Genomic DNA, 8,294 nt, shown 5'->3' with positions numbered 1-8,294 from the left:
GATTTTTTTGGGCATTCATTCAACACCCTCTAATTGTAATGAGATTATTTAAACAATATACATGCCATATGAGATCAAAAAAAAAAAAAAAATTCAAAATTCAAAAAAGTTGAGAATTGGGAGCGTACAAGAAATTTGAAGATGGCTCACATTTTTCGTACCCTTACTAATTTTTTTTAGTATTTTTGGATTTTGAACTTTTCGGCATCCATTCAACACCCCCTAATTGTAATGAGATTAATTAAACAATATCCAAGCCATATAAGACTCTAAAAAAAATTTTTAACTTCAAAAAAGTGGAGAACTAAGAGAGAGTACGAAGAATGTGAGGATTCCTCACATTCTTTGTACCCTTACTATTTTTGTTTTTCATATTTTTGCAATTTGATTTTTTCGGGCATCCATTCAACACCCCCTAATTGTAATGAGATTTTTTAAACAATATCCAAGCCATATGAGATCTCAATATATATATATATTTAAACTTCAAAGAAGTGGAGAATTAGGAGGGTATGAGGAATGTGAGGAATTCTCACATTCTTCGTACTCTTACTAATTTTTTAGTATTTTTGGATTTTGATTTTTTCAGACATCCATTCAACACCCCTAATTGTAATGTGATTATTTAAAGAATATCCAAGCCATATGTGATCCCAATTTTATTTTATTTTATTGAAAAAAAAAAACTTTAAAGAAGTAGAGAATTGGGAGGATACAAAGAATGTGAGGAATCCTCACATTCTTTGTACCCTTAGTATTTTTTTTAGTATTTTTGGATTTTGATTTTTTTGGGCATTCATTCAACACCCTCTAATTGTAATGAGATTATTTAAACAATATACATGCCATATGAGATCAAAAAAAAAAAAAAAAAAAAAATTCAAAATTCAAAAAAGTTGAGAATTGGGAGCGTACGAGAAATTTGAAGATGGCTCACATTCTTCGTACCCTTACTAATTTTTTTTAGTATTTTTGGATTTTGAACTTTTCGGCATCCATTCAACACCCCTTAATTGTAATGAGATTAATTAAACAATATCCAAGCCATATAAGACTCTAAAAAAAATTTTAAACTTCAAAAAAGTGGAGAACTGAGAGAGAGTACGAAGAATGTGAGGATTCCTCACATTCTTTGTACCCTTACTATTTTTGTTTTTCATATTTTTGCAATTTGATTTTTTCGGGCATCCATTGAACACCCCTTAATTGTAATGGGATTATTTAAATAGTATCCAAGTCATATGAGATCCCTATTTTTTTTTAAAAAACTTAAAAAAAGTGGAGAATTGTGAGCTTATGACGAATAAATCTATTGCATATAAAGTTTTCAATGTGGTACCTTAGTTTTGAAATTAGCCTATTTAATACATTTTGAGAAATTAGTATAAATTTTAAAATTTAATATCATAAGACCAAAATATTAAGGATGATCATGATATAATGAATTTTTAAAACACTGGAATTTGAAAGCATGACTGGTCGACCGCTAAACTCCAACTGGTTGGAACATACCTCTACCACCAGCCACTGCCAATTTTACTTGGGAAGCACCGAAAGTGGCAGTGGCTAGCGACACCAAAACAATTGAGAGCACTTCATTAAAAGGTCGACCAGTAAACCCATATGCTGTTAATGTAAATTTTTCAGCCGATGGTTCTGACATGAAAATGGTATTACCAATTATGACATAGATCACCTAAACAAAACCATTACTAATTATAGCTAGAACAAAAACCTGCAATGCAGTACCTAGAATAATCCAAAGATTCATAGACTTCTTATAATTTGCAATAAGATGCAAGACATTGTTTCCTTTAATATCCATTGCATGAAATACACTTTCTTTCTTATGTTTTTGTTTTAAGAGATCATACATATGGGGTTGTCTATTCTCCACTGCCAACAACACTACGTTCTTCTTCTCTGACTTTGTGTCAAGGATGGCAATTGGAAAATGTTCGAGGATGCTTTCCACAATTCCTTTGATACCATTCCTTCTTGTTGTCAATACCACAATACTTAATTCCTAAGCTAAAAGAGAAAAGGTCTCGCATGAACCATGAGTAAAGCCAAAATAAAACAATTTTATGTTGTCAAAACAAACGTTAGAGTATCAATTTCCATTGATCTTTGACAATTTGACACAGATTTTCCATAAGATGGAAAAATTATGTGAAACTCACACAGTATAGTTGCCTCTCATCCTACTACTCATCATGTATACAACCGATGAATTTTGACATCAAATATAAAAACTAGAGACTCCAACCTACCATCCTCTGTATATCATTTATTGTTTCAGTCGGTTCAATGCTGGTCATGCCATCCCCCTAAGAACAACCAAAATGTCAATGAAAGATCAAAATATATGTATACTGTAGAGGAAGGAAGATACAAAATATGTAACATATTTGATTAAGCACATTAAAATCGTAAGTCATGAATTAAAACTGGCAATCATGCAATCAAGGTCAAATCAAAGTTCAGTTGTTGAATGTGTCATGCTAAGATTTTTTATTTCCCTGCACTCGTCTAAAGGCACATTATGATCCGTTTGACAATTTGTTTTGATGTAAAATCATTAGATAGGTGGGGTTTGGGCTCAAATAGGGCTAGGGGTTGGACAAAGGCATTTCTGCTTTTTATCATCCAATTGCAAACCAAACAAGTTGAAGTCGGGTTGTAAACACCCAATAAACATTCTTAGAAGAGCAGAAGCAAGAAAAAGAAGCCAAGACAGAATCTGTGCTACTAATCACATTATACACTTAAATTTTAGAGCTGAATCTTCTGATCAACTTATATTTTCAATGTTAATTATGGTCATACTGGTTGTCCTCATGTTCAGATGCAATCTGAATCCTTAGATGATATACAAACAGTGTCCAGGTTGTGGCCAACAGCTCCACATTGCTTCATATCAGATTTAAAAACCATTCAGTAGCCAGTACACATAGTTCAGAGAAAGGGTGATTGATATTTGGTATTTTATCAATTTTCTAGACAAAAAATGTATAATAAAAATAAGCAACACATCACAATAACACTTCTTCAGTACATTGCTAAGAAGTCTAAAATTAATCTAAATTTCTAAATTAACTCAGATGCTTCATTTTTCAGAACTCCAACCTTTTAAAGGATGTAGGAAGCAATTGAATACTGTCGTATTAATCCACAAAAACCAGAAGCACATTTAAACATATCTGATTAAATATTCACCTATTAGTCTTAGCTGTAGTATGATTATATAAACATAATAAATAAATGAAATAAATATTAGGAACAATGTGAAATTTTTCCTTTTCTGAACTCCTTAGTCATCACTTAAATTTGATAAGAGTGGGAAATAATATCTTCATGAGAACAAAGACAAGTGTATGAATCAACTGGAGAGTTTTCTAGGCCATGGTCTGTAAAAAAACACAGGTAGTTCTAAGAGATGACATTATTTGCATACGAGAATTGCTCACCGTCTCAGGATCCCATATTCTAACAATATGATTATCAATAGGTAATCAACTTCATTCATTCAGAATTAAGAGTTCGATGCCACTTGATGTTCAATATTGGACTGCCATACCTATAAAACAAAGAGGGTTTACAAGAAAAGAAAGTTTGACCCAGTTTTTGTGCAAGAATATCCAGGTGTATGCACCATCTGGTGAAAGTCCACTCACATGTGATCCTTAATTCGGATAGGACATGAAGAACGCAAATCATATATCAGAACCTGCATATTTCAATAGCAATAATGAGTTTGTCAAATGCAGTTTCAAAATAGAGATGACAGCAAAAGGTTGTACATTTAAAAATCTGAATATGTGATCATAAAGTTAAAACCATACACTAACAATTAAATTACAAGGTGACAACTGAAAAATCAAAATCTGAAAATATTATTCTGAGAGGTTAGGAGAAGAAAAATGTTGTCACTAATTCTTGATCCTCATTGTCATCACCTCCTTTTAACTTGTTGATGTTTAGGTACATAGATCCTTTTCTTCATACCATTAATCATATCTTTAAAAATTTCAGTCATTCATTGTTAAGTGTTAGCCAAATTCAATAGAACCACCTAGAACACCCATAAGTCAAAGAGTCTCCAAATCAACCTCTGCACATAAGTCATTATTCATTTTCAAGGCTTCAACCCCTCTTCAGTGTGGCAGGAGGACCTGAGGCATTTCCTTCAGATGTTGTTTAATCATTTTGTCTTTCAAAAACTCTTGGTCAGCAAGTCATCTCCCTTAAGAATTCCAGCATTAAGCAGGTTCTCTATTCCCTTGTCCTATTTCTTCTCGTATGATAAGAAACATCAATTTCATTCAAAAGCAATAAGAAAAAAGATACAAAGAGGATGAGCTATTCTTCAATCCAAAAACAAAAATGGAATCACAAACAATGGTCACAACACCACCAACGTAAGTCTGAAATTAAACATCCTAAATAATTAGGCATAAAAGACCCAATTAAAACTAAGGGGATAATAAGTTCCCAACAAACATCTCAAGCATGGAAACTCCTCTTTTAGCAACTGAGCTCCTCAGTTGCCCAACAAAAAGTAACAATTCGTATCCTTCAAGTCTCCTGAATCCACTTATTCCATCTCATACCACCATTTTTTCCCTTGGAAAACCCATGAAAGATCAACAGAATATGCTTCAACTTGGAATTTTACAGAATGACAATAGCAAAGTCACCATCAATCAATAAACCCAAAAATATCAAAGTTTTGGCTTGCAATAACTCTTTTAAAAAGCTTGAGTCTCTACTCCAATAGTTATACCCTCTTTTGCCTATTTAGCAAATGCATTGACTGTTATATCATAATGATCTTTGGACATTCTCTAATACTAAGCTATCTTGAGTTATATACAAAAGATCCATCATAATCAAATTATATAGAGCCCTCTGGGGATGGAAGACACTTAGGTTGCCTAAGCAAATTTATCAATTATTTAATGTACTCTTCTTTCAATATCTAATTTGTTATGTGCCTGCTTGAGAATGTACAAGTGACATGTAAAGGGAGGCCAAAGTTTCAGAATCAATTAATCTAATAAGGCTTCAAAGTGAAAAGTTCTATACCTGCTCTGGTGCACCCTTGCTAGCTCTATGCATTTTACCAAAGTTGTCAATGTATGTAAGCGATGTACTTTTATCAGTTGGATTAAATGGAAGTGTACCTCTGTAATTCCTGCAAAAAAATTTTCAAGTCTGTCATCTTATCAGCTCGTGCTTTGCAACAAAAGAATAGGAAAAAAATTATAGAGAAAGGATAATCAAATTTTCAATCTATCTTCACAAGCATGGAGAATGCTACTGATATGTATTAGCAGCAGCTTGTTATCCCACTCTATTCACGCATAAAACTGTATAAATCTAGAAGAAGTCTAATGACTTTTTTTTTTTTCTCTAATACAATATTAAGGCATTCCAGGCATACTAAAAAGATGTCCATTGCATTTGTATACCACAAAAACAACAAGAGCAATAATGACACTGGAAGACCATTGATAACCTCAATGTTCTTCAATTTCTTCAAAAAGAAGAGAGAAAAAACCTAAGCAAAGAAGGCCTTGGATTGGGTCATCATGTCGTTGCTCTAGGTTTATATACAACTAGTATATCTCAAAAGGAGCCTCAGCTGAAAAGACTCCCATGAATATTCTATTTAATGAGTTACAATACCTCATTAGGATCATCCAACATTGCCACAATTGCAGCATCAATAGCATCTTCCTTCTCCAACCTTGAATCTCTTGCAGCCATCAATACAACCATTTCCTTGTCAACACCTTTGGCAAAAACCTGTATCAAAGTCAATCATGTCAATATATATTGCAAATCAAAATGGAAAAGACTACAGTTTCGACGGATCAGAGCAAGGCCATTGTTTCTGCAGCTCTTTAGATGCATTATTCACAAATGCCAAAAGCTTCTAGCAAATATTGGTGTCTTAAAGTGCCATGTGCTGAGTAGGACACCCTTCTGTAGCGATTGGAAAATCAACAAACTGAGACTTAAAAATTCATGCCATCCCAATGGAAACTCAGATTATATCATCTCCACCCATAATTATAAATATACAAAAGAAGCATTAAAATAAGCTTAAAGTGTAGGAAATTCCAATCTTCGAATGAGACATATCAAATTAAAGTAGAAGTATCATATTACTTGCTAAATCTATTGATGCATAATATAATCCATAAATGTATAAGTAAATACATTATCTATATACGAGCATCTGCAATCAGTGAAAACATTTATTCCATATATGTGAATAACCTGTCACTACCTAAATAAGTTGTAAGAGAAAGTCATAAATACAAAATGTCAATTACATTACCCAAATGTTCAACAATAAAAAAAAATAAAAAAATCCTAAACTTTGCTAACTATATAAGTAGTAGAAACTATAAGAAGGGCTCATTTATGGGCTGGGTCATGAGGTGGGAACTGGGCTCGCAGGAATGCCACCATCTCATCATGCTGGTCTCATATAACCTGCATGCCCTCTTTGTATTCCTCCTGAAAACTATCAATGTGCCACTCCAAAGATGTCAACTGTCTATCATTTGCTAGCACCATTTCCTCTAACCGCGTACCAATGGAGCTAATCTAGGCATTGAGGTTATCCGATGCCTTAGCCTCGTTCCTAACAGTTTGAGAAGGATGATTCGCAACCGCTTTTGCTCCTATCCCATCGTTGGATGGTAATTCTGTCACATTTTCGTTTTCAGTATGTCTTCCCTCCACATCATCATTTTCATTTTCCTTCGTCGAGGCCCCGTCATCTGAAGACACATCCACCTTTGAAGGGAGCACAGAAGACTTCCTTCCCCACGAACCATCTTTTTTGCGCACAAAATGCATACGACGAAGTGAAGCCCGATCATATGTATCAAAGGATTTGAGTTTCTTATTGTCTATCTCACGCTGCAAATTCACATTGAAGTTTTTGACAATCTTTGTGATGAACATGCCATATGGGAGGATTGAATCTTCGCTCAATGAACAAACTTTAATATGACGGAAAATTATATACCTCATATTAAGCTTATTCTTTATTAGAATGTTGTCCACCAGAAATGCCTCTAAGAAAGATACATCGTCTCGATGTCCTCCTTTAAGGACAAAAATGTAAAAGATCATGTGTTGTAGGACTAGACTCAACACAGTCAACGAATAAGAAGTTGGTCTACCAGATTTTTGATAACCACACAATCTCTATAAAGCTTTTGCAGGTTTGAAACCATCAACCCTTGGCCACTTTTTTTATTCATATAAACAAATCCCTTCATTTGAAATGTCTAAAATCTTATAAAGCTCAGCCACATCAAACTTCATTTGAACACCATTAACGGTTGTACTAATGGGTTCTTCCTCTTCAAAACTCATATTGCAGCAGAAGAATTTCACAACCCTAGGATAAAGAAGCTCTTTCACGGACACAATAGGTAGTCATCCCATTATGGAAAAAAGACTATCAAATCGAAAATAACCTAGCTTTGCAAAATCAATGTTCCTTCCCACGATCACTGTCCTATTAGTGAAATGATGATTATATCTCTCAGCCAGCTGTGGGCTTGTGAACATACCTTTATTAAAGGTGACCTTCTTATAGACCTTAGCTTTTTTCGAAACCATTGGCCTCTTCTCTTTGCCGCTACTGGTCATCGCTGTTGTTGTCGATGCTCGTTTGGGTGCCATGGAGTGTTGTTCCGCTTGTGGGGTTCCATTATGGAATTGGGAGTGTGGAATGCGCTGTCGAGAAGTTGAATGGAATGGAAGAGGGGTTCCATTGTGGAAGAGGGAGTGTAGAATGGAAGAGGGAGAGGTTCAAGGTTTTATGTCTGTGCCCTCAATTCTGTCGACCATGGACTCCAAGACATTGGAATGTTTATTTTAACTTCAAAAGAAAATTGTTTCACCTTATAACAAATAATTAATGTAATATGTGTTAAAAAGGGGAAATTGAATTTATTTAAATGTCCAATACTTAAAATTGCAAATATTGGAAAGTTAATATTAAATTTATTTTAGAATTTGGACATAGATTAATATTTAAATTGAAAATTGGATATAGATTTAGAAAAAATGATGCCCCGATACTTAATCATATGTTAGAATTGGGATTTTAGAAAAAAAAAAAAAATTTCCTAACAGACTTCAATTGGAATGATGTGCAATGGTAGATTAATTAAGTTATATGATTTCCCGTATAGTTCAAGATGTAAATTACAATGCTTAAGCATATGTTAGAATTGGGATTTTTGAAAAAAAAATTCATT

The 8,294-nt window shown here is 33.7% G+C and overlaps 1 long non-coding RNA gene across 1 annotated transcript; it reads right to left on the bottom strand.

The window, feature by feature from the left end:
* Positions 1 to 2,088: 2,088 nt before the first annotated feature.
* On the bottom strand, positions 2,089 to 7,845 carry LOC117929859. Its single transcript, XR_004653813.1, has 5 exons — positions 7,602 to 7,845; positions 5,692 to 5,811; positions 5,089 to 5,197; positions 3,471 to 3,730; positions 2,089 to 2,330 (listed from the first exon to the last, which is right to left on the bottom strand). It is a non-coding gene; the product is annotated as an uncharacterized LOC117929859 (long non-coding RNA).
* Between the last annotated feature and the right edge of the window lie 449 nt (positions 7,846 to 8,294).

The sequence above is a fragment of the Vitis riparia genome, chromosome 14 (genome assembly GCF_004353265.1).
Source record: "Vitis riparia cultivar Riparia Gloire de Montpellier isolate 1030 chromosome 14, EGFV_Vit.rip_1.0, whole genome shotgun sequence".
Classification (NCBI taxonomy): Eukaryota; Viridiplantae; Streptophyta; class Magnoliopsida; order Vitales; family Vitaceae; genus Vitis; species Vitis riparia.
Note: the sequence above shows the minus strand (reverse complement) of the source record. Positions and strands in the feature narration are given on the sequence as shown.